The 26,247-nt window shown below is 40.1% G+C and overlaps 1 protein-coding gene across 1 annotated transcript in view; it reads right to left on the reverse strand.

Annotated features, from left to right (window-relative positions):
* Window positions 1–26,247, reverse strand: part of LOC124775604 — an 87,572-nt gene that overhangs the window by 27,556 nt on the left and 33,769 nt on the right. The gene's annotated exons all lie outside the window — the stretch shown is intronic.

The following is a 26,247-nucleotide window of genomic DNA, read 5'->3' on the forward strand; positions in this document are numbered from 1 at the left end:
CTACCCACCTTATCTTCAACATTCTTCTGTTGCACCACATTTCGAAAGCTTCTATTCTCTTCTTGTCCAAACTAGTTCTCGTCCATGTTTCACTTCCATACATGGCTACACTCCATACAAATACTTTCAGAAACGACTTCCTGACACTTAAATCTATACTTGATGTTAACAAATTTCTCTTCTTGAGAAACGCTTTCCTTGCCATTGCCAGTCTACATTTTATATCCTCTCTACTTCGACCATCATCAGTTATTTTACTCCCTAAATAGCAAAACTCCTTTACTACTTTAAGTGTCTCATTTCCTAATCTAATTCCCTCAGCATCACCTGACTTAATTTTGCTTTTGTTGATGTTCATCTTATATCCTCCTTTCAAGACACTGTCCATTCCGACTTAATTTGACTACATTCCATTATCCTCGTCTTGCTTTTGTTGATGTTCATCTTATATCCTCCTTTCAAGACACTGTCCATTCCGTTCAACTGCTCTTCCAAGTCCTTTGCTGTCTCTGACAGAATTACAATGTCATCGGCGAACCTCAAAGTTTTTACTTCTTCTCCATGAATTTCAATACCTACTCCGAATTTTTCATTTGTTTCCTTTACTGCTTGCTCAATATACAGATTGAATAACATCGGGGAGAGGCTACAACCCTGTCTCACTCCTTTCTCAACCACTGCTTCCCTTTCATGCCCCTCAACTCTTATAACTGCCATCTGGTTTCTGTACAAATTGTAAATAGCCTTTCGCTCCCTGTATTTTACCCCTGCCACCTTCAGAATTTGAAACAGAGTATTCTAGTTAACATTGTCAAAAGCTTTCTCTAAGTCTACAAATGCTAGAAACGTAGGTTTGCCTTTTCTTAATCTTTCTTCTAAGATAAGTCGTAAGGTCAGTATTGCCTCACGTGTTCCAACATTTCTATGGAATCCAAACTGATCTTCCCCGAGGTCGGCTTCTACCAGTTTTTCCATTCGTCTGTAAAGAATTCGCGTTAGTATTTTGCAGCTGTGACTTATTAAACTGATAGTTCGGTAATTTTCACATCTGTCAACACCTGCTTTCTTTGGGATTGGAATTATCATATTCTTCTTGAAGTCTGAGGGTATTTCGCCTGTCTCATACATCGTGCTCACCAGATGGTTGAGTTTTGTCATGACTGGCTCTCCCGAGGCCATCAGTAGTTCTAATGGAATGGGGCCTTGTTTCGACTCAGGTCTTTCAGTGCTCTGTCAAACTCTTCACGCAGTATCTTATCTCCCATTTCGTCTTCATCTACATCCTCTTCCATTTCCATAATATTGTCCTCAAGTACATTGCCCTTGTATAGACCCTCTATATACTCCTTCCACCTTTCTGCCTTCCCTTCTTTGCTTAGAACTGGGTTGCCATCTGAGCTCTTGATATTCATACAAGTGGTTCTCTTTTCTCCAAAGGTCTCTTTAATTTTCCTGTAGGCAGTATCTATCTTACCCCTAGTGAGACAAGCCTCTACATCCTTACATTTGTCCTCTAGACATCCCTGCTTAGCCATTTTGCACTTCCTGTCGATCTCATTTTGGAGACGTTTGTATTCCTTTTTGCCTGCTTCATTTACTGCATTTTTATATTTTCTCCTTTCATCAATTAAATTCAATATACCTTCTGTTATCCAAGGATTTCTATTAGGGCTCATCTTTTTACCTACTTGATCATCTGCTGCCTTCACTACTTCATCCCTCAGAGCTACCCATTCTTCTTCTAATGTATTTCTTTCCCCCATTCCTGCCAATTGTTCCCTTATGCTCTCCCTGAAACTCTCTACAACCTCTGGTTCTTTCAGTTTATCCAGGTCCCATCTCCTTAAATTCCCACCTTTTTGCAGTTTCTTCAGTTTCAATCTGCAGTTCATAACCAATAGATTGTGGTCAGAATCCACATCTGCCCCAGGAAATGTCTTACAATTTAAAACCTGGTTCCTAAATCTCTGTCTTACCATTATATAATCTATCTGATACCTTTTAGTATCTCCAGGATTCTTCCAGGTATATAACCTTCTTTTATGATTCTTGAACCAAGTGTTAGCTATGATTAAGTTATGCTCTGTGCAAAATTCTACAAGGCGGCTTCCTATTTCATTCCTTCCCCCCAATCCATATTCACCTATTATGTTTCCTTCTCTCCCTTTTCCTACTACCGAATTCCAGTCACCCATGGCTATTAAATTTTCGTCTCCCTTCACTACCTGAATAATTTCTTTTATCTCGTCATACATTTCATCTATTTCTTCATCATCTGCAGAGCTAGTTGGCATATAAACTTGTACTACTGTAGTAGGCATGGGCTTTGTGTCTACCTTGACCACAATAATGCGTTCACTATGCTGTTTGTAGTAGCTAACCCGCACTCCTATTTTTTTATTCATTATTAAACCTACTCCTGCATTACCCCTATTTGATTTTGTATTTATAACCCTGTAATCACCTGACCAAAAGTCTTGTTCCTCCTGCCACCGAACTTCACTAATTCCCACTATATCTAACTTTAACCTATCCATTTCCCTTTTTAAATTTTCTAACCTACCTGCCCGATTAAGGGATCTGACATTCCACGCTCCGATCCGTAGAACGCCAGTTTTCTTTCTCCTGATAACGACGTCCTCCTGAGTAGTCCCCGCCCGGAGATATATAAGCGTATATAAAAAGATAATGCTCAGTTTCTTTAATAGATGTAGTGTTATCTTCTAAGACTTGTTTTCCTGGCTATCTTTCAACAACATTTCACATAGATTTCATTTCGTTGTCTGATCTCACACATGCTTTAATACCTATAGAAATTACTCTCTTCAGAAAAATGCTTTCAAAAATGGTTGCAAACTTATTTTTAAAAAAGGTTGAATTTATAATTGGCATTAGGTACACTTTACAATTCACCCTAGTGAACATTTTTAAGCCTACCTTAAAACTTTCCACTGTTTTGTCGTTAATCATTCTCATTGTTTACATTAAGTGTTTCTAGGCTGTACTTGTAATGAAGTTATGTAATGTGATTAACAATGTATTGTGATCTGTCATTCTATTTATAACTAGGTAAGCATGTTATTGTTTAACTTTGCTTTTTGTACAAATACATTATCTTCCAATGTATAATGGCCATTCAATAAGTAATGCAACACATTTTTCTTCTCAGCCAATTTCAGTTGAAAAAACGCAGAATTTGTTGTGAGACATGATGCAATATTCCCACTTCAGCTCCTACAGTCTCATGAAGCTCTAATAGGTGACAGTGCTATATGTAGCCTCCAAAATGGAGTCTATAACAAAGGTTCATTCAAAGCAGAGAGCTGTCATTGAGTTTCTTTTGGAGGAAAACCAGAGCATTACAGATATTCATAGGTGCTTGCAGAAAGTCTACAGAGCCTGTCAGTGAACAAAACCATGGTGAGTCATTGAGTGAGGTGTCTGTCATCATTGCAACCAGGTTGAGCAAACCTGTCTGATCTCCCAGATGCTGGCCAGCTGTGCACAGCTGTGACTTCTGCAATGTTGGAATGTGTGGACAGTCTCATTTAAGGTGATCGACTGATTACGATTAAACATTTCATTGCTCATCTGAACATCTCTGTTGGTGGTGCTTATGTACTTGTCCACCAGCTGGGTATTCAAAGGTGTGTATCCACTACATTCCTTGCTGCCTAGCAGAAGACCATAAAATGCAAGAAAGGACCGTCTGTGCAGAATTGCTTGTGCATTACAAGGCTGACTGTGACAATTTTTTGTCACACATCATCACAGGTTATGAAAATGGGTTCACCATTTCGAACCGGAAGGAAAATGGTAATCCATAGGGTGGTGTCACACTACCTCTCCTCCAAAGAAAAAGTTCAAAGCTGCAACCTCAGCCAGTAAAGTCATGGTGATGGTCTTCTAGGAATCTGAAGGGGTTATTTTGTTTGATGTCCTCCCTCATGGTGCAGTGATAAACTTTGAAAGGCATTGTGCTACCCTCAAGAAATTGAAGAAATGACTTCAACATGTCTGTCATCACAAAAATGCAAATGAAGTTCTCCTTCTCCCTGACAATGCAAGACCCCACACAAGTCTGCACACTGAAGAGGAACTTACAAAACTTCATAGGACTGTTCTTCCTCATCCACCCTACAGCTCATACCTTGCACCTTCAGACTTTCATCTGTTTGCCCCAATGAAGGATGCACTCCATGGGAAGCAGAACATGGATGATGGGGACATTAGTGGTGCAGCAAGGTGTTGGCACCAGCATTGACCATTAGAGGGGTATCAAGCAGACATAGAGACCCTCCCAGTAAGTTGGTCTAAGGCCATCACATTGAATAGAGATTTGTTGAAAAATAGGGTTTTGTGGCCAAAAGAACAAGGAATAGCAGATGCCACAGCACCCCAAATAAAATCAACCAGCTTTCATACTACTTCCTTGATTTTTCATGAAAGGAAATTTATAGTTGACACTAAACCACATGTGCCCAGGAACCTATCTAAAGTACATTTTCTGTGAGATTATTTTAATAAATTTACAACGAAGTTGCCACAAACAAATAATCTGTTTTTTCATTCTGAAAGACAGCACAATAAAACATCAAATGCCATCATGAAAATTTCCCAATTACCCAGTGAAGATTTAGAACAACAAAAACGATTACACTGCCCATTATTATCCCATAGAAAATTTACTGATTTCTGTATTTTTGAATTTATATTCACTTTTCATGAAAGTGAAACTCCTACTTTATCAATCAATGCAGTTAATTTGTAACCATTTATTACAAGATTGAACCCCCATTGGTTATATGATGTTCAGACAGACAAGTGACATCAGTTTCTTTCCAACTACTATCTTTCAAACAAACTAACAACTCATTTACTTTATTTTTTATACACCTAATATTCTGATGAAACAATTTCATTCCCTCTGCTCTTATGTGATGAAATGAGAGTCACTGTAACTTTAATTTCCTTTAATACTTTTTGTGTGAATCTTTAATTTAACCGAAAATGTTCATCTCACCTGGCCCCAATCACCACAGGGATTTGCCTTTGTATGCTCTTAGACCCCCTCATGCTTTTTTATGATAGATCTTATAACTTGTCATTACCTTTTGTATTCTGGTGTGGGCCATGATGAGTTATCCCAATCTCCTCACAGCACCCACAGGAACAGCACCTACATGAGGTCTCATATCCGCTCTAAGGAGAATTCCCACATATGTTTTTACTCACTTCACATGAGAGTTAATCTAAGATTGGTCATGGCATGACCTAACCTTTTAAAAAACTTACATTTGCGTGAACAGTAGCTGCTCAATTTTTTCAGGGCAGCCCTAGTACTGTAAGATTCAACAAAGATTATGTGAAAGAACTTTGCTCCTCTTGTAGTAGCAGTTTACCATAGTTCACTGGAGAAATAAAATGTACCTGGCAACTGGGAAAAAGCACATGTCATTCCCATTTCCGAGAAGAGTCTTAGGACTGATGCACATAATTGTAGGATTATATCATTGACATAAGAAAGATCATAGAACAGATGCACATAATTATGGGCCTATATCATTGACATCAATCTGTTGTAGTTATGGAACATGTTTCATGCTCAAGAATTGGATGACAAAAATCTCCTCTATAAAAATCAACATGGATTTTGCATACAGAGCTTTGTGAAACTCAACTTGCTCCGCACTCAGATTCATGCCATGTTCCTTCACTTCAGGAAGGAATCTGACACCATTCCACACAGCCATCTAATGAAGAAAATGAGCTGACAAAGTACCAGACCAGTTTGTGACTGGGTCACTCCACACAGCTCACAAAGTATCAGACCAATTTGTGACTGGGTTCAGGACTTCCTTGCAGACAGAACTCAGCATGTCACTCTTAACGGAACAAAGTCTACAGATGTAAAGGGAATTTCTGGGATACCAAAGGGAAGTGTGATAATACTGTTACTAATTACAAAGTATATAAATGATCAAGTAGAAAGTGTTGGAAGCTCTTTAAGATTCTTTGCAGATGATACAGTTTTCCATAAGAAAGTAGCAATCCCAGTAGACAGTATTGATTTGAAAAATGACCTACAGAAGACTGATGAATGTTGCAGTTTCTGGCAGTTGACGCTCTACATAAATAAATGTAAGATATTGTGGACATATAGTAAAGGAAATCCACTACTGCACAATTACACTACTGATGATAAATTGCTGGAAACCATATATGAAGTAAAATGTCTAGGAGTAACCATCCAAAGTGATCTTAAGTGGAATGACCACATAAAACAAATAGTAGGAAAAGCAGGTGACAGCCTGAGATGCATAGGAAGAATCTTAAGCAAATTTAACTCAACCACTAAAGAAGTGGCTTATAAGGCACTTTTTCAACTGACTCTTGAGTACTGTTTAGAAATCTGAGATTCTTACCAGGTACGAATGTTAGAAAATATAGAGAAGATCCAACAAAAAGCAGTGCATTTCAACATGGGATTATTAAGTCACTGCAAGAGCCTTACAGAAATGCACAACAGACTTCAGTGGCAGATGCTACAAGAGAGGCATTGTGCATCACAGAGAGGATTACTACTGAAATTTTGAATGAGCAGTTTCCAGGAAGACTCATACAACACATTACTTCCTCCCACATACATCTCATGAAATGAACGTGAGAAAACAATTCAGGAAACTAGAGATAATACAGACACTTACAGACAATCATTCAATCCATGTGGCATTCATGAGTGGACCAGGGAAGGAAGGATCAATTAATGGTACCAGAAGACCCTCCACCACACACCATCAGGTGGGTTGCAGATTATGGAAGTGGATATAGAGGTTTCCAGCCTGAGTGTTTCTGGCTCCCCCACATATCAATACCAAATTATCTTTGGTTAAACCTCTACAGATTTTTTTCTATGTTTCCTGTACCTAGGATTAGCACTAGGTTTCACAATACTCACCACCTGGTATCCTGAACCTAATGTTTCCTGTAGCTGCCAGACTACATCTCTCAAATGGCCACCAAAACAGAACTCTTCTTTTCCTAATTTCTCTCTCTTTACCCCAACTCTTCTGAAAGATTCCCAGTACTGTTTTTCAGCACCATGCACCATACATTCATCTTTATCTGTATAAGGTTTACTAAATTCTAAATTTGCTAACAAAGTTTCCATTCCCCCACCCTTCTAATTCTTTGTGAAAGGTATAAATGTTTTCCTTCTCTCCTGTGTTTTTCTGATCTTTCTGACATAATCTACAGTCCCATGGAAGATACTTATTGAGTATTTCATTATCCTCCCCATTGCATGCCCAGTGAAACCACAATTTAAAACATTCTGAAAACACTCCTAGTTTAATTAACCTGTAACAACATCCACATCTGTCACACCTGGCTGATAGTTTTTATAAAACTTTAACATAAGATTTCATCGCATGAAAAGAGTAGATTTAGTGAAATAAAAAATTATATGACAGTTTACAAACATTTCTCATGAGTCATACTGGGTCCAGAAATCTATATGCTGACATGAGAAGAAATGTGCACTTTTTGCACCATTTCACTTTATTTAAACAAATGCTTACACATTAAATAATGCAACTACACTTAAATTATATTTATGCCAATAAGAAATGTCTGAAGGTAGTAAATCCCTTACTTATCACAGCAACCTAATTTCCCTTCAAAGGAAACACAAATTAAAATCTGTTAACTACTACTGCAACCCCAAACTTGTGTTTCCTCTTTATTAATACTCTGATGCACATTCAACTATACTTGTTCTTCTACATGAAGATTAAGACTTTTTCCCCATGCATCTTATTTTGCTCCTCCCAGAATACAATAGATTGCTCTTTACTACACTATTCATTGCAGCAGTATTAATACCTTCCAGTTGAAACCATTGTATCCAGCCTAGCAATAGTTCTTCTATTATCTGCCAACAAATTACTTCAAATGGCACTGTCCTTGTGATGAAATGAGGTACTGTAAGTCATTTAAAATTAGCTCAAACTCTTGGACCATTTGCACAGACTTAAAATGGTTATTCACACAGTGTGTATGGTATAGCCAATCAAGTTCCTTCATTCCGTACTCTGGTAGTTTCATCTGAAGATAGGATCTTGATATTAAAATGTAGCTTACGTGTCACAAAAGTAAAAAATCTTGGCAATTACCCAGAGTATATTGTTGTCTAGTTTTATATTTCCCAGTATGTAAATCAATGGAAAGACAACCACTCACCAGAACAGATCGATGTGTGGAGCATAGTAACATATAACATAAAGCAGCATTCACACTAGTTTTCCAGCAGCAGCTTGTCTCCAGCAACAGCACATACATTCAGATACACAACCACACAGACATTCAAATGTACATTCCCATAGCCACAGCAACATTAATTATTGATACTTGATTACTAAAAGCAGTTTTCTGATCTGAGGAAGGAGGGGGGGGGGGGGAGGGGATGGTAGAGAAGGATGGAAGGAGGGGCTGGTGGGAAAGAGGCAGGTCTTTGGACAGATGATATTGCAGTTATATAACAATATAAAAAAAAGTACAGAGGGTACAACAAAAAGAGATGAGGGAAGAGGGAGAGGGGGGAAACAGGGGAAAAGATGGGAGGGCAGGGTGAAAGAAGACAGATGGGTAAAGATGAGAAGGGAGAAAGGGAGGAGAGAGAAGGGAGAGGGGTTGAAAAAGGGGGCAGGAGAGAGGGAGGGGGGAGAAAGGAAGGGAGACAGAGGGAGAATGCCCACAAGGGGGAAGGGAGAGAAGGAGGAGTGGTGGGAGAGAGCAGAGCATGACATGGGCAGAGAAGGTGTGGTACAGATAAAAGAGGGGAAGGAAAAGGCAAGGTAAGGCAGTGGGAACATGTTAGCAGAGATTTAGCCTAAGGGGATTGTGACAGTGTAGGATTTGTTGGAGAAACAATAGCCATCTGCATAGTTCAGAGAAATTTGTGCTGGAAGGGAGTATCCAAATGGCATACTTAGTGATGCAGCTGTTGAAGTATTTTGCACTGTGGTGTACAGCATGTTCGGCAACTGGATGGTTAAGTTTGCAATTTGACACAGTTTGGTGGTGGACGTTCATTGCAAGTACATGTGTGCATAGGATGCTGTAGAGTAATTGCAGTTACATAACATGTGATCCTGCCTTTTATTGGGTAGGAAATGCCTGTAACTTGACAGCAGCAGGAGGTGTTGGCTGGGTGTATGGGACAGGTCTTGCACCTTGGCAAGCCACAAGGGAATGACCCATCTGGTGCAGGATTGGGAATACAATTGGAATAGGGATGGGCAACGATATTCTGTAGGTTGGATAGGTGGCAGAACACTACTCTGGGAGATCTTGGTAGGATTTTGAGTAGGATAATCTCATCTCAGAGCACAAAGTGAGGTAGTCAAAGTCCTGATGGCAGATGTGGTTGAGATTTTCAAGGTCATGGTGATTCTCAGTGATCAGAAGAGTGCTAGCTGGTAGTTGATTAACAGATTTACTGGTATCAATTCCTGATTTCCGCTGAAGATGGGGGAATCAGGGATTGTGAGGCTGTAAGGAAGATACTTTCTGACATGGAATGAGTGACAGCTGTCAAAGAGGAAGCTCTGTTGGTGGTTAGTGCACATCATATGGATCAGTTTTGGCAAACTAGTCACTTCATAAAAATCCAATTATAGCAAGTGTTGTAGTCTTATGCAAGGCATATAAATAAAATAAAATTAAATCATTAATTCTGACAACAAAAGTATTTAAAATAGCACCTCTGCTACTATGGAGAAGCCCACAGAAATCTTCAGCTACAATGTCTCATAGTACATATGGTAAAATATTAAACAATTTGAGATGCTGAGCAATCAAACAAACATTGACAACTTATTTAGTTCAAGCGTATGATTGAATAAAATTATCTATTGGTAAGAATACACATTTTAGCTCTACAGCATGCTAATCTGAAAGAATATAGCATAAAGTTGTGTCTAATTATTCTTGTAAATAAGTACTGGCATCCATATTCCTCTATCCTGCACTTTTAAAAAGAAAATTATCTCTTGACAATGGCTCCTTTGAAGCCTTTTGATTTCAAGCTCATGATAATTTCATCTTTCCCTTATGTGGCCTCTTATACACTCCTGGAAATGGAAAAAAGAACACATTGACACCGGTGTGTCAGACCCACAATACTTGCTCCGGACACTGCGAGAGGGCTGTACAAGCAATGATCACACGCACGGCACAGCGGACACACCAGGAACAGCGGTGTTGGCCGTCGAATGGCGCTAGCTGCGCAGCATTTGTGCACCGCCGCCGTCAGTGTCAGCCAGTTTGCCGTGGCATACGGAGCTCCATCGCAGTCTTTAACACTGGTAGCATGCCGCGACAGCGTGGACGTGAACCGTATGTGCAGTTGACGGACTTTGAGCGAGGGCGTATAGTGGGCATGCGGGAGGCCGGGTGGACGTACCGCCGAATTGCTCAACACGTGGGGCGTGAGGTCTCCACAGTACATCGATGTTGTCGCCAGTGGTCGGCGGAAGGTGCACGTGCCCGTCGACCTGGGACCGGACCGCAGCGATGCACAGATGCACGCCAAGACCGTAGGATCCTACACAGTGCCGTAGGGGACCGCACCGCCACTTCCCAGCAAATTAGGGACACTGTTGCTCCTGGGGTATCGGCGAGGACCATTCGCAACCGTCTCCATGAAGCTGGGCTACGGTCCCGCACACCGTTAGGCCGTCTTCCGCTCACGCCCCAACATTGTGCAGCCCGCCTCCAGTGGTGTCGCGACAGGCGTGAATGGAGGGACGAATGGAGACGTGTCGTCTTCGGCGATGAGAGTCGCTTCTGCCTTGGTGCCAATGATGGTCGTATGCGTGTTTGGCACCGTGCAGGTGAGCGCCACAATCAGGACTGCATACGACCGAGGCACAAAGGGCCAACACCCGGCATCATGGTGTGGGGAGCGATCTCCTACACTGGCCGTACACCACTGGTGATCGTCGAGGGGACACTGAATAGTGCACGGTACATCCAAACCGTCATCGAACCCCTCGTTCTACCATTCCTAGACCGGCAAGGGAACTTGCTGTTCCAACAGGACAATGCACGTCCGCATGTATCCCGTGCCACCCAACGTGCTCTAGAAGGTGTAAGTCAACTACCCTGGCCACCAAGATCTCCGGATCTGTCCCCCATTGAGCATGTTTGGGACTGGATGAAGCGTCGTCTCACGCGGTCTGCACGTCCAGCACGAACGCTGGTCCAACTGAGGCGCCAGGTGGAAATGGCATGGCAAGCCATTCCACAGGACTACATCCAGCATCTCTACGATCGTCTCCATGGGAGAATAGCAGCCTGCATTGCTGCGAAAGGTGGATATACACTGTACTAGTGCCGACATTGTGCATGCTCTGTTGCCTGTGTCTATGTGCCTGTGGTTCTGTCAGTGTGATCATGTGATGTATCTGACCCCAGGAATGTGTCAATAAAGTTTCCCCTTCCTGGGACAATGAATTCATGGTGTTCTTATTTCAATTTCCAGGAGTGTAGAAAATGTGTATGAACTTGGGTATTTGCTTCTAACTCAAAATCTTTCTAGCTAATTCCCACAGACAGCTTAGAGACAACAACAGATGAATGTTTTGGTCTCCCTAGAGAGCACTGATTTCACAATCTCTTGGAGAAATATGGCCCATACTATTTAGTATCTTACTCTACACCAAAAAAGTAAAAGCCTTCAAACAAAAACTTGAATTTCTTAAATGCCCGCATTACAAATAAAGATTTAATCAGCAATTGGAAAGATCACAGTATCACAGTATTTTCAGTAAACATCACAGAACAATTTTAGTTTATGTATGGTAGCACTGAACTTTACTCTAGCAGTAGACATTAGAGAAAATAGACTTGCTTAATATTGCTTTTAGTCAGTGATTACAAAAATTACACTGTGCTCTCCATACACTGAACATCCAAGGAAAACTTATTTAAGTTTCAAAAGTATAGAATATTTGTATGCTTTTGGGTGAGCATAAGCTTTATTGAACTAAAGACTAAGCTGTGTGTCTGTGGAAGATTATATAAACATGCACAGAAACACTCAGTACTAAGTTAATTTATATCTTATCATCTTGGATGTAGTTCAATTTGAACAAAGGGTATACTGTAGGGATGTGTTATCAATCGTGGATTAATGATGAGCTAATATTGGCTGCTTGTTGCCCCATCAGCTGATGGATAAATGAAGAACTGGCTATCACTACAACTTCATTATTAAAGATGCAGCACTCTAAAGACAGTCTGTCTCCTGCCCACTTTGGCCTATCATGTGATGCAGGTCCCAGAACTATTTATTTTTAATTGCTTTCTCGAAATCTTTTAGTTTCTTATCATCTTCCAGCACACCTTACGGGACAACTGTACAATTTAAATGATTCATTGTAAACTGAATTATCCAATCATCCTATTATGTCACTGAAGCTTATTGGAATGGTTTTATAAATTTTGTTGGAAATAAACTACAAAAATATTTAAACATTTAAATATTTAACCAACCTCCTCTCTTCCTGAATTTAAATTCCAGCCATTTTCCATAGGGCTTTTCATTTATTTTTATGGCCTATAAAGCATTCCTATTCAGATAATATTTGAACCACCTCTCTCCAGGGCTTATCAAATTGTCTGATCTTTCATCATGTGCTATGTCACAAACAATTTTACAGGATTTCTTATCACACTATCACTGATTACACTATCGTAATTTTAGGGTTTCTGATTTACTGCCATCTGACATCACAAAAATTTGGTCATATGTTAATTACTAAGCACAATGAAAGTTTTCTTGTTACAGGCCAAAAGGCCCTTCACCTGAGCTATGGCTCTTCCACGGACACTTGTGGCTATTCCACTTTCCTGTTATGCCATGTATATGCTACTAATTAAAACACTTCTCTCTGAATGAAAGATATTTACTTATGGACATCAGAAAGTAAGTTACACATGGTATCCCATGCAAAGAACATTGTGCAACAAGAATGACACATAGCCAGAAGAGAGTATATGTCTTGGTTTCCTGTGGATATTGTTCTGCTATGGTATGGACAATATGTTCATCACAGTGGGGCAGCGGAAAAAAAAAAAAAAAAAAAAAAAAAAAAAAAAAAAAAAAAAAAAAAAAAAAAAAAAAAAAAAAAAACAACAAAGAGAAAACACTCCAAGCTGAAGTATGTGAAAGAGTAAAATTCTTGTGGGCAAAATGCCTAAATTGTAGCGAGCAAGTGACAGCTTTACTGGACCTGTTGCATTAAGAGATGGACAGTGTACAGTACACAGATGTGCTGAAGGACGCTGGGAGAGTCGGAACAGATGACAGAACTGAAAAGCCTGTGTCTCCAGATGTACTGTGTGGCCTGATACAGAGCAAAGAGCTCCGCAGTAAATACTGAGCAGTGTTTGGCCTGATACAGAGCAAAGAGCTCCGCAGTAAATACTGAGCAGTGTTCTGGAAGTTGGTACCAAAAAATGTTGGTGGCAGTGATGAAGGCACACCCAGCACCATGGTCAGTCCGAGAGCCATTAGTGTGGATAAAGGTACTACCATGAAGTTCTATGTGAAGGTCGAGAAAATTATGGGGATAGACCAAGGCTCAGAAAGTATTGTTACAAAGAGAATGAAGGCCAAGATGGACACAGGCTGCCGCATGAAGCCAAGATGGTGAAGGGTTCACACCCACTGGGAAAGTGGCAGGCAGCATGAAGTTAAGCTGTTGGAGCAATAGCTGAAAGCAAACTCCAGGAGGTAATAGAGAAGAGGGATGTGTCCCTTACTGGCAATCATAAGAGTCATCAAAGAAGAAGGTGTAGAATGGGTGGCTAGGCAAAAGTATTGGCTGATGAGAAAATCACGGTGGTATGACAGTGGTTCGAGAGCTTCTGCATACACTCTCAACTGGGCTAGTGTAAAAGACACCAGTGGCCAAATGGATGCCACAATGGTGGATAGTATTGAGACAGCATAAGAAGGACAGATGTGCAGATGCATAAACGAAACACCTTTAGACTAGTTTCAAACAGACAAGTGACCAGTGCAAGTGGAGGAGGGTAGTCCAATCCGCCCTCCAGGAAGTACTACTGAGGACACATAGGGCATTGAGGAACCAGGCACAGTGGGCAGCCAGGTAAGACACCTGGGAGGACCAAGAAAGTTTCCTATTGAGCATGAGCCCCAGAAAGTTACTAGTTTCAACTAGCAGAAGACAACAGGTCCAAGATGTAAAGAAGAAACTAATTGTGCCACCAGAAATTCATGCAAAAGGTTTTGTCAGTGGAAAAGTGAAAGTGATTGTTGATACTTCATGAGTAAAGACAACTGAGACAATGCTGAAGACACCACTCATGGAGAAAAGTCTGTGGAGAACTCAATAAATGGCAAAATCATCAACGAGAAGGGAGCCGGAGATGCCAGGCAGGAGACAGGCAATTATAGGGTTAATGGTGATAGCAAAGAAGACGATACTCAGGACGGAACCCTGAGGCACACTGTTTTCCTGGATAAAGGTGTCCAACAAGGCAGAATCTACACATACCTTTAAAACTTGGTCTTTTAAAAATTACTGAAGGAAATGGGGCACACAGCTACAGAAGCGCCATGTCCAGAGAGTACAGAGGATACCAGTCCTCCATCAGGTGTTGTAGGCTTTCTCTGAATTGAAAAATATGGCCACACTCTGGGATTTCTGCAGAAAACGATTCATGACTTGGATTGAAAAAGTGGCAAGATGGTCAACTGCATAACGGCATGCTCAAAATCCACACTGTGCAATGGTTAGTAAACTGCAAGACTCAAGCCACCGTACCTACTAGACATGAATCATATGTTGCATCACTTTGCAAACACAGCTGGTGAGAGAAACAAGGTGATAATTAGAAGGAAGGTGTTTGTCCATACCAGGCTTATGTATGGGTATGACAGTGGCTTCACGCCAATGTCTAGGAAATGTGCCATCTGGCCACATGCGATTGTACATATGAAGCAGAAAGTGCTTGCCCGAAAGAGAAAGGTATCTGAACGTGAACATTGTCTGGCCCTGAGGCAAGGGATTAGGATGAAGTAAGAGCATGATCCAGCTCCCTCATAGTAAAGGCTGTATTGTAGCACTCATAATTCTGACAAGAAAAGGGTATTGCCTGAGCCTGCTCCACTCGTTTCTGGTGGAGGAAGGCAGAGTGATAGTGCATGGAGCTCAAAATCTCCACAAAATAGTGGCCCAAGGTGTTGGAGGTAGCAATAGGGTTCCTATGTCATCATCTGCAATGGTCAGATGGGGTATGGACCTTAGTCCCAGAGAGCTGTCAGAGGTTGGCCCACATGACAGAACAGGGAGTGGACCTATTAAAAGAAGTAGTAAATGAAATACAGCTAGCTTTTTTGCTATCGTGAAGAATGCAACAACACTGTGCACACAACTGCTAATAACGAATGCAGTCTGCCATTGTAAGGTGATTGTTAAAAATGCAGAGAGCATGTCCCCATGTGCAAACTGCATTGTGGCATGCTTCAGTTCACCACAGGATCAGAACATGGTGCAGCAAAGACAAAGTGCGAGGAATGGAAAATTCTGCAGCAGTAAGGATAACATTAGTAAGATATTCTACCTTGTCATCCAACTGGAGAAGTGTTGTTCATCGAAGGTCATCTTGGGGGAGTAAAGCCTTCAGTCGGCCTTGGAAGGCTGCCATTTGCATGTGCACATAGGTGGGGTAGGAGTCAGCAAACAGATAGCAAACAGGAAATGGTCACTTGAGTATGTGACAGAGAGAATGGAGCTCTTGAGATGATGGGCAAGTTGGACAGTGCAGAAGGAGAAGTTCCAATGGGAATAGGTATGCATGGAGTCTGAAAAGAAAGTGGGTGCACCCATGTTAAGTCAGATGAGGTTAAGGTGATTCAGAAGGTCAAACAAGAGGGCACTTCTCTGATGGGATCTGGGTGAACCCCAAAGGGGATGGTATGCATTAAAGTCAGCGAGCAACAGAAAGAGGTGAGGGAGTTGCCCAATCAGCTGGAGGACACCTGTCCTGGTGACACCGAATGACAGAGGGATGTAAACAGTACAAAGTGAAAAGGTGAAGAGAGGAAGGAAAATGTGGACTACAACAGCTTGAAGATGGGTAGTCAAGGAGATGGTTTGACTATGAATGTCATCCCGGGTGAGCAGTGTGGCTCCCCCATGAGATGGAATGCAGTCCTCAGGGGGGAAGGTCAAAGCTGACTGGAAAGATATGTGAGAGCTTTAAGGGGTCATGAGGATGCAATTTTGTTTCCTGGAGGCAGAGAACAAGAGCAATTCCAATAGCAGCCATAAGTCCCCTTTGTTGGATCAAAGGCTGTGAACATTCCATTGGAGGAGAATCATGACAAAGAAAGGTGAGGAGAGAAAAAATGAAGGGGTGTCACCTCAGCAGTTGCTGAGTGCCAGCCTTCAAAGACTGACTGCTACAGGCTGCAGAGGTTGAAGGATCCTGCTCCATGAGATCTGCAGTTTGGGAAGGTAGCAGCTCAGGCAATCACTTCTCCCTGAGCCTGGCTTGTACCAAGGGGTACGTGCAAACCCTACCTGTCAACCTGGAGCTGGGAATTACATGTTACCCAGTCACCTGTTATGCATCAGACACATGGGCCAGCCTTCAGGAGTGGACAGGGAGGAAAAAGAGAAAGAAGAACCTCAAAAACCAAAGCAGAGGAAGGATAAGAAAAGGGGTAGAAAGAAAGAAAAAAGGAACAAAAAACAATGGAGAGACTGTTCTGATGTTGGCTACTGCGAACGCAGAACACATTCTCAGAAACATCCCAGATATGTAGCCCAAGGGAGGGGAAAAAGAATAGCAAGAGGATAGACATGCAGCACAGGAGGGGAAAGATGCTGCAAAGTTTGGGGCTCTGTGGTAGCCAAGCACAAACATGCCAAAGAGCAGCGAGCCCCCTGGGAGGATAAGATAATGTGGGAAATCAAATGCATCGAAACTGGAGACAAGATAATAGGGGATATAGAGATGAAAACTTAAGATTGCCTCAATGAGGGTCCACAGTTTTGGGGCAAACAGATCAAGTAATTAAAGGACTCTTAATTTTAACTGGAGTAAAAGAGGGAAGTTGAATAACAGCAAATGGGACAGAACAACCAATCAACCTGCCATATGAATAAATTAAAGTTTGACAAAATGTTTTGGTTGATTATTTAAAAAATAAATGTGATCATATAAATGTAAGAGAAAGAAAGATTGACACTGAGACTATGTCTTAATTTTATACATGGGCAAAAAGTGAGTACAAAATATACAAGAAGGAATTAATGAACATAATAGTTCTGAACTGGGGAGATTATTTGAAGAGAAGGAAGGTGACTAGATGAATGTCAGTACTGGGCTGCAACAACCTGTTGATATGATGCTAAGGGAGAACAAATTGAGAATGATGATGCTCAGAGCAGTTATGACTAAATTAATGAAGATAATTTTAATGGTGATGAGGAAAATAATGTTGAAGACTGTGAAGTCAAAGATAAAGATTATACTGAAGTTAATGTGTATGAGCTATGGAAGTTAAGTGATAGTGAGGTTTCTGTTAATGTAGTAGTGGGGATTGAGATTGGTAGTGAGGAAGTACTGGGTGGTTATAAGTAAAGTGCAGCTACTCCCAGAGGTCCAGTGTGGGCTGTAATTATTGTATAGCATTAAAACATGGTAGATATTGTAATGTGTCAATGCAGAACCAATTTATGCTGGGAAAAGATTTGTTTCAATTTTAGCCACAACATATAAATCTGGCACTATGAATGCAAGAAAAATGTATAGAAATGTTAGTATACGTGATGGATTAGGACTTGGGCATGAGCAGAAAAGGTCAAGCAACAGAGAAAGGCATAATATTGAATTTATTATTAACCACAGCTTACACAATTTGTTCAATAAGAGCACCGGAGATGTTGATAAAATGTTGCATCCATAAAACAATGTGATCAACAGTTGCTCACAGCAGTTCAGGTGAAATTTTAGCAATGTGTTACTGTATCTTGCCTCCGGATCAAGTAGACACTGGACATGACCCTAGTAAATGCATTCTTTTAGATATCCCCAGAGCTAAAAGTTGCATGGGTTCAGATCAGGTGACCTTGCAGGCCATACATATGGAAAACCTCTGGAGACAAAATGTTCATGGAAGATTGCATTAAACAGATCTTTCACTGTGTGAGTGACATGAATTGTTAACCGCTCTTGCGGTAAAAACAGTGGTATTCACACAGTTGCACTCGTCCACAGCAAGGATCACATGCTGTTACAAGGAGGTTGTGATAACATGCAGACATCATGGCATACTTGATAGACCCTCTTGGTTTATTCTCTTCAAAGAAAAATGGACTGAGGATAAAGATTTTTGTCAGTCCACAACACAAAGTCACATACAGTGTGTGCAATGGCTTTTCATGCACAATATGCAGTTTAACAGTACCCCAAATTGAGCAAGTTTGTGTTAACTGCTGAATGCAGCAATGTAAAATGTACCTCATCATTCCTTGGAATATTGCCCAGCCACAGGTCATCAATTTCAGTCCATGCCAGAAACTGAAGAGCAAATTAAGAAAATTGCTACAGATCATGTTTCAGTTGTTGTGCTATCTGGATATTGTAATATCACTGTAAAACAGACCACACAACTTTCCATACTGTTGACCATGGGATGGACAATTGTCATGACACTGCACCAGCACTAACATTACGTGGGGCATGTGCTGCATGGTCCATCACAACAATAGAAACCATGTCAATAACTTAAATTGGGATAGAATGCCTTCTTCCTCCAGAAACCACACAAAGCCCACTCGTGTTTTTGAATTTCATTAGCATCTTCTTTAAACCATTTAATGACATCAGGTCTCTGCTCAGATCTTTCAGTCAGTGATACTCTCTCAGTGCAACACTATAACTGTTGTTGTTAATATAACACTGTTTCATTAACAGCACATGGTCTCTCTCTTCTTGATACCCATTCTGTTCTCTAATGTTATGGCTTGTCAAATTATGGTATGAATGTCATACCATCATACAGACAATATAAAGTTCCAGATTTGCACCTAGTGACCACAACTGGAACCAATTTGTTTTCCAGCACACAATGGTACCGCATTAATGCAGTAGCATGTCTACCAAGTATCAGTGCCATACAATAATTACATCACACAATGGGCCTCTGTGAATAGCTGCACTTTAATTATAAGCACTCAGTATCAGAGAAACAGCTGTTGTCTACCACTACTTGTCAACCATTAGTCATTGAAGGATTGGGAAAAGAAAATAGGGCAAATTTGGATCAGGTAAATTTAAGCATCAATTTAGAAGGGAAAGGAGAAAATTTTTTAAGATTAATGTGAAATGATTATGGGAACAGCAGTGATAAAGAAAAATTCTGGGAAATGCCTATTCTTCAAACTAGTGCAAGAAACAGAAAAACTGATTAAATAAAAAGTTGGAAACAGGCAGTAGATGTTATAATTGCAAAGGCTTCCATGGGCAGAGTCAGTTGACATAAAAGTTTCCTGAGAATCTCATTGCATCGTAATATAATAAACTTTTGTTGTTCATATTATGAATTAATTACCTATCAGATAATATTACTAGTAGCCTCTGAATAACTTGACAAGCTTTCAAATTAGTACAAAGATTAGCAACATATTAGAAATGGATAGATAAAAAAATCTACTCATGAAGTGGTGGCACGGGGACACAAACACAAAAAGATTTTAACTTTTACAAGCTTTCAGAGCAAGTGGCACCTTCTGGCAGAAGTTTTGAAGGGGAAAGAAGAGGGGTAAAGTAAAAGGAGTGGCGAGGTGTGGGGAAAGGAGTACAGTTCAGAAAATTCACCCAGGAGCCCGGGTTAGGGGAGACTTATCAAATGGGATGAGAAGGAAATTCTGATTATTGGGGACTGCACCAGATGAGATTTGAAAATCTGAGAGCTTAAAGGTGGAAGACAAGGTAATATCCAAAACAGAGATTACTACCAAAACATTGTGCATGACTTATTAAGAATGAAAAGCGAAGTGCATTGTATGTAACAGAGGTGGGAGGCATGGGGATGAAAAATAAACAAGTCAGAAAAGGAAAGATGTAGAAAACTAAAACGGAGTGAAGAAAGGAGTAGTTCCAGTGAATAAATGCTAAAATGGAACGAATTAATGTAAATTAGGGCCAGGTGGGCGGCAAGAACCAAGGACATGTTGTAGTGCTAGTTCCCACCTGCAGAGTTCTGAGAAACTGGTGTCTGGGGAAAGAATCCAGATGGCATGTGTAGTGAAACAGGCACTGATGTCATGACTGCCATGCAACAGGATATTGTGTGTTGCTGTATACAGCCACTTCCTATGTCCATTCTTCCTGACTGAAACCATTGTTAGTAAATGTCTCCTAAGCACTGGAACATATTGACTTACTTGAATCAGCAATGGAACTTGTGGATGTATGCTCAATTGCCAACATGACATTAAATCCATATGTCCTTATTACAGCTTTACTCGCAATAACATTAGTATATTTACAGTTCATGGAATTCAAAATACCTTAACTAGCTCTAGACTTTATACCTTCAATCTGCTTAACTTTTACAAGCTTTCAGAGCAAGTGGCACCTTCTGGCAGAAGTGTTGAAGGGGAAAGAAGAGGGGTAAAGTAAAAGGAGTGGCGAGGTGTGGGGAAAGGAGTACAGTTCAGAAAATTCACCCAGGAGCCCGGGTTAGGGGAGACTTATCAAATGGGATGAGAAGGAAATTCTGATTATTGGGGACTGCACCAGACGAGATTTGAAAATCTGAGAGCTTAAAGGTGGAAGACAAGGTAATATCCAAAACAGAGATTACTACCAAAACATTGTGCTAATTCCCATCTGTGGAGTTCCAAGAAACTGGTGTCTGGGTGAAGAATCCATATGGCGCGTGTGGTGAAAGAGGCACCACAGTCATGACTGCCATGTTGAACAGCATGCTCTGTAACAGGATGTTGTGTGTTACCTATATACACCCTCTGCCTAAGCTGATTCATCCGCACGTCTCATGTGTTGAGATTTCGTCATTGTCTGAAGATATAACCATAGCCATTTGGCGAGCCGTATCTGTCGACATTCTCATTGCCTTGTTCATATGATCAATTATGGTCCTATTAAGCCAAAGAGTGTTGCAAAAATTTAGATTTGAACTTAATGTATCTCTTGAATTTGAATATGGTCATAGTGCAGAGGATAATAATTTTAAGTAGATTGAAGGTATAAAGTCTAGAGCTAGTTAAGGTATTTTGAATTCCATGAACTGTAAATATACTAATGTTATTGCGAGTAAAGCTGTAATAAGGACATATGGATTTAATGTCATGTTGGCAATTGAGCATACATCCACAAGTTCCATTGCTGATTCAAGTAAGTCAATATGTTCCAGTGCTTAGGAGACATTTACTAACAATGGTTTCAGTCAGGAAGAATGGACATAGGAAGTGGCTGTATACAGCAACACACAATATCCTGTTGCCTGGCAGTCATGACATCAGTGCCTGTTTCACTACACATGCCATCTGGATTCTTTCCCCAGACACCAGTTTCTCAGAATTCTGCAGGTGGGAACTAGCACTACAACATATCGTTGGTTCTTGCCACCCACCTGCCCTTAATTTACATTAATTCCTTCCAACCCAGCATTTATTCACAGGAACTACTCCTTTCTTCACTCCATTTTAGTTTTCTACTTCTTTCACTTTCTGCCTTGTCTATTTTTCACTATCCACCCTCCCACCTCTGTTACGAACAATGCATTTAGCTTTTCACTCTTATTAAGTCATGCACAATGTTTTAGTAGTAATCTCTGTCTTGGGTATTACCTTGTCTTCCACCTTTAAGCTCTCAGATTTTCCAATCTTGTCTGGTCAAGTCCCCAACAATCAGTGTTTCCTTCTCATCCCATCCAATAAGCCTTCCCTAACCTGGGGTTCTGGGTGAATTTTCTGAACTTTACACCTTTCTCTAAGCCTCTCCAGTCCTTTTCATTCATGTTCTTAATATATATTAATGACTTGCCATTCTATATTCACGAAGATGCAAAGCTGGTACTTTTTGCCGATGATACAAGTATAGCTATCACACTCAACAGTCAAGAATTAACTGGTGAAATTGTAAATGATTTTCAGAAAATCAATAAGTGGTTCTCTGCAAATGGGCTCTCATTAAACTTTGACAAAACGCAGTATATACAGTTCCACACAGTAAATGGAATGACACCATTAATAAATATAGACTTTGATCAGAAATTGGTAGCTAAGGTAGAATATTCAAAATTTCTAGGTGTATGCATTGATGAAGGGTTGAACTGGAAAAAACACACTGAGAATCTGCTGAAACATTTGAGTTCATCTACTTATGCTATTAGGGTCATTGAAAGTTTTGGTGATATACATCTGAGTAAATTAGCTTACCACACCTATTTTCATTCTCTGCTTTCGCATGGCATCATATTCTGTGGTAACTCATCATAGAGTAAAACAGTGTTCATTGCACAAAAGCGTGTAATCAGAATAATTGCTGGAGCTCATCCAAGATCATCCTGCAGACACTTATTTAAAGAGCTAGAAATCTTCACTGTAGCCTCACAATACATATATTCCCTTACGAAATCTGTTGTTAACAGTCCGAACGAATTCAAAAGTAATAGCAGTGTACATGGCTACAACACTGGGAGAAAGGATGATCTTCACTACTCAAGGTTAAATCTAACTTTAGCTCAGAAGGGGGTAAATTATGCTGCCACAAAAGTCTTTGGTCACTTACCTAATAGCATCAAAAGTCTGACAAATAGCCATATAGCATTTAAAAGGAAATTAAAAGAATTTCTTAATGGCAACTCCTTCTACTCATTAGATGAATTTTTGAATATAGTAAGTGGGTAATTTCCCAACCTCCACAAAAAAATTAAAAATATTGAGTGTCATGTAATATTTTGTGTAATGTAATGTCTTGTATAGACACCTTTTATTAACCTGACATGTTCCACATCATTACAAAGTGTCGTATTCATGATCTATGGCACAAGTACTAATCTAATATAATCTAATCTCTAACCCCTCTCCTTTCCCCTTCAATGCTTCTGCCAGAAGGAGCCACTTGCTCTGAAAGCTTGTAAAAATTAACTCTTTTGTGTGTGGGTTCCCCTCCAGCTGCTTGGTGAGTAGATTTTTTTATCCATCCATTTACATTATATTGTCAATAACTGATTATTTTTATTGTTATTTTATCAATCAACAGTTAGAGCAAAACTCTATTTGTTCAAAAAATCATAATTTTTCTTTAAATCTCCTTAATGTTTCAAGCAAAATTGGTATTTCAATGACAAATATTTCCACTCACATTACATTATCACAATGAAATGGTTTTCCATATTCAAATCCCATCCAGAAAGTTCACAAATAGATAAGTTGTTTTTTAAAAAGAACTAGTTTTCATGCCTATTCACAAAGTCACACATCTTGTACAGATTTTATGTGCAACATTGTGTGAGGGGGATTTTGTGATAAATAGAAACTTGATGTATTTACTTTTAATTATGGAAATCTATGATACTACTTGACTATTTTTGGATCACAAATTTAGCATTGGAGGGCAGCATGGAGGGTAAAAATCGTAGTGGGAGACCAAGAGATGAATACACTAAGCAGATTCAGAAGGATGTAGGTTGCAGTAAGTACTGGGAGATGAAGAAGCTTGCACAGGATAGAGTAGCATGGAGAGCTGCATCAAACCAGTCTCAGGACTGAAGACGACAACAACATCTTGACTATTAGCTATGTCTGAACTTATTTTTATTTATAAAGTAACTAATTCATGATTTTTACATGTTTATGAAGTTTGATAGTACTTGGGCGAAACTTTGATTCATATACATTTGAAATTTTGCAAGTTTGCATTTATGTTGTCAAAAATCTGTATAATCAGGTGATAGTAAAGTAGAAACGAATGTAAACAACTGCAACATGCATAATAGTAGACAAAAATGTTCTTTTATACACACATTCCGACAACTGGTTCAAAATGGCTCTGAGCACTATGGGACTTAACTTCTAAGGCCATTAGTCCCCTAGAACGTCAAACTACTTAAACCTAACTAACCTACGGACATCACACACATCCATGCTTGAGGCAGAATTTGAACCTGCGACTGTAGCGGTATTCCGACAACTGATAATGCCCTCAGTATGGGGTGTGGACACCTCTGGCAGCAATACAGACCCAACAAACCACAGAGCATGCTGTGAATGATGTCATCAATCCCCATGTTCAGGAAATAATACCCATTCTACCTGCAGCACTACTCGCAAGTATTGGAGAGTGGTTGGTGCGTGCTGACATGATGCAGACGTGCTCTATGGGATTCAAATTAGGAGAGTGAGCAAGCCAGGTCATTTGTGCAATATCTTCCATTTCCAAGAACATATCTATCACGCATGCTCTATGAAGTCGAGCATTATTGTCCACCAATACAAAGTCTGGGCCCGCAGCATCTCACAATAATTGCACATGAGGTCGCAAGATCTCATCATGATACCTGACAGCAGTTAAACCTTGCTGATTTAACTGTGTAATTTTATAACACCATAAGGGATCATCCTCAATACAAGTCTCTTTTCACAATGGTTGGGTCCCAAAATCATGTTCCATATTCCCTCCAGATGTGAATCAGTTGAGAATCACTGTCCAGACCAAATCCGGACTCATCTCTGAAAGGAACATTGGCCCATTGTTCGACCGTCCAGGTGGCATATTGACGGCTCCACCCTAGACATTCCCTTCTCTGAAGACGCTTCAGAGGTACTCATACAGCAGGTCTCCTACAATAAAGGCCACTCTGCCAAAGCCTTCTGTACACTGTTTACCTTGCTACAACACATCCAGTGGATGTAGCGAGGTCAGATGCCAGTTTTTGTGCAGTACTAACACAGTACCATCGTGCCCTTACAGCCAATTAACAGTTCTCTCTTTCTGATGTTACATGTGGTGAGTCCTGCCCTGGTCTTTGGAATACAGTTTCAATCTCTATAAACTGTCACAGCATCCAAAAACAACAGAACAATTCACATTAAGCCTTTGGGTCACATCAGTTTGCATCTGTCCTGCTTACATTCTCCCCATGGCCCTCCACCACAGAGAGCCTGGTAGGCATCTTCTCTGTACCAAACTGCACTGTCTGTGACTGTGGAAACAGTGACTTTGGATGTGAAACTACCCGAGATCACTGCCATGTTTGTCCGCTGACCAGAATGCCATCTTCCACACAGGACATGATTGTACAGACATCTGTTAACAGCTTGTACAATTACATCGTGAATTAGACACAGGAAGGGGGAAATAGTGGTTTGTTGCTTTAATTTTTGACACCAGTGTATTTCCGTCTTCATGTCAATAGTCACACATGCTACAATTTTATATTATGAAACACACTTAAAATATGAGCTCATAATTTATTTTTACTTTGTAAAGTCATTCGATGCTGTCCAAGACAAATGTATGTATTTATATGTTTTTGATTTAACAATCAATATCAAATCAAATTAAGAATGTAAAATAAAGTCAGTCACTTTAAAGATACTTACTTTATTTTGATGTCTCTGTCAATGTTTGTCATATTCACAATTACTGAAAATAATCTGCATGTGTGAATTATATCCACCTAATTTCAAACTATGTTAAAAATAAAAAAGCAAAACATTCTAGTTAATAATTTGATTTATCAAACTGTCTGGAAGCTTCTAGAGCAAAATGCAATCCATATACTATCTGTTTTTTGGCGACATGAGCATCACTCTCATTTTGTGCCTCTCACCAATAACAGTGTGTTAGGGTCTTTGGCATGTATCACTATGCAGTACATTTGTTCGCAAAATGTTTTGTGGTATATTATGAAAATGAATAGTGCTTTTGACTTTGTGGCATGTGACATTAATATGAAATAATTTACCAGTGGAAACAAGTTACAAAATTTCAGCCTTGTCTGTTCAACAAATATGGTTCTGATAATTTTTATTAAGACTATGCAGCCATCACAACCCCTACATGCTGACACAATTTGCAAGTTCAGCACACGATTAAAAGTATGTGTAAAGATTCTTTTTTAAACATTGTCTACCTTTATTGCATGTATTGTGGTTAACACTTCAAAAC

This window comes from Schistocerca piceifrons, chromosome 2 (genome assembly GCF_021461385.2).
Source record: "Schistocerca piceifrons isolate TAMUIC-IGC-003096 chromosome 2, iqSchPice1.1, whole genome shotgun sequence".
Taxonomy (NCBI): Eukaryota; Metazoa; Arthropoda; class Insecta; order Orthoptera; family Acrididae; genus Schistocerca; species Schistocerca piceifrons.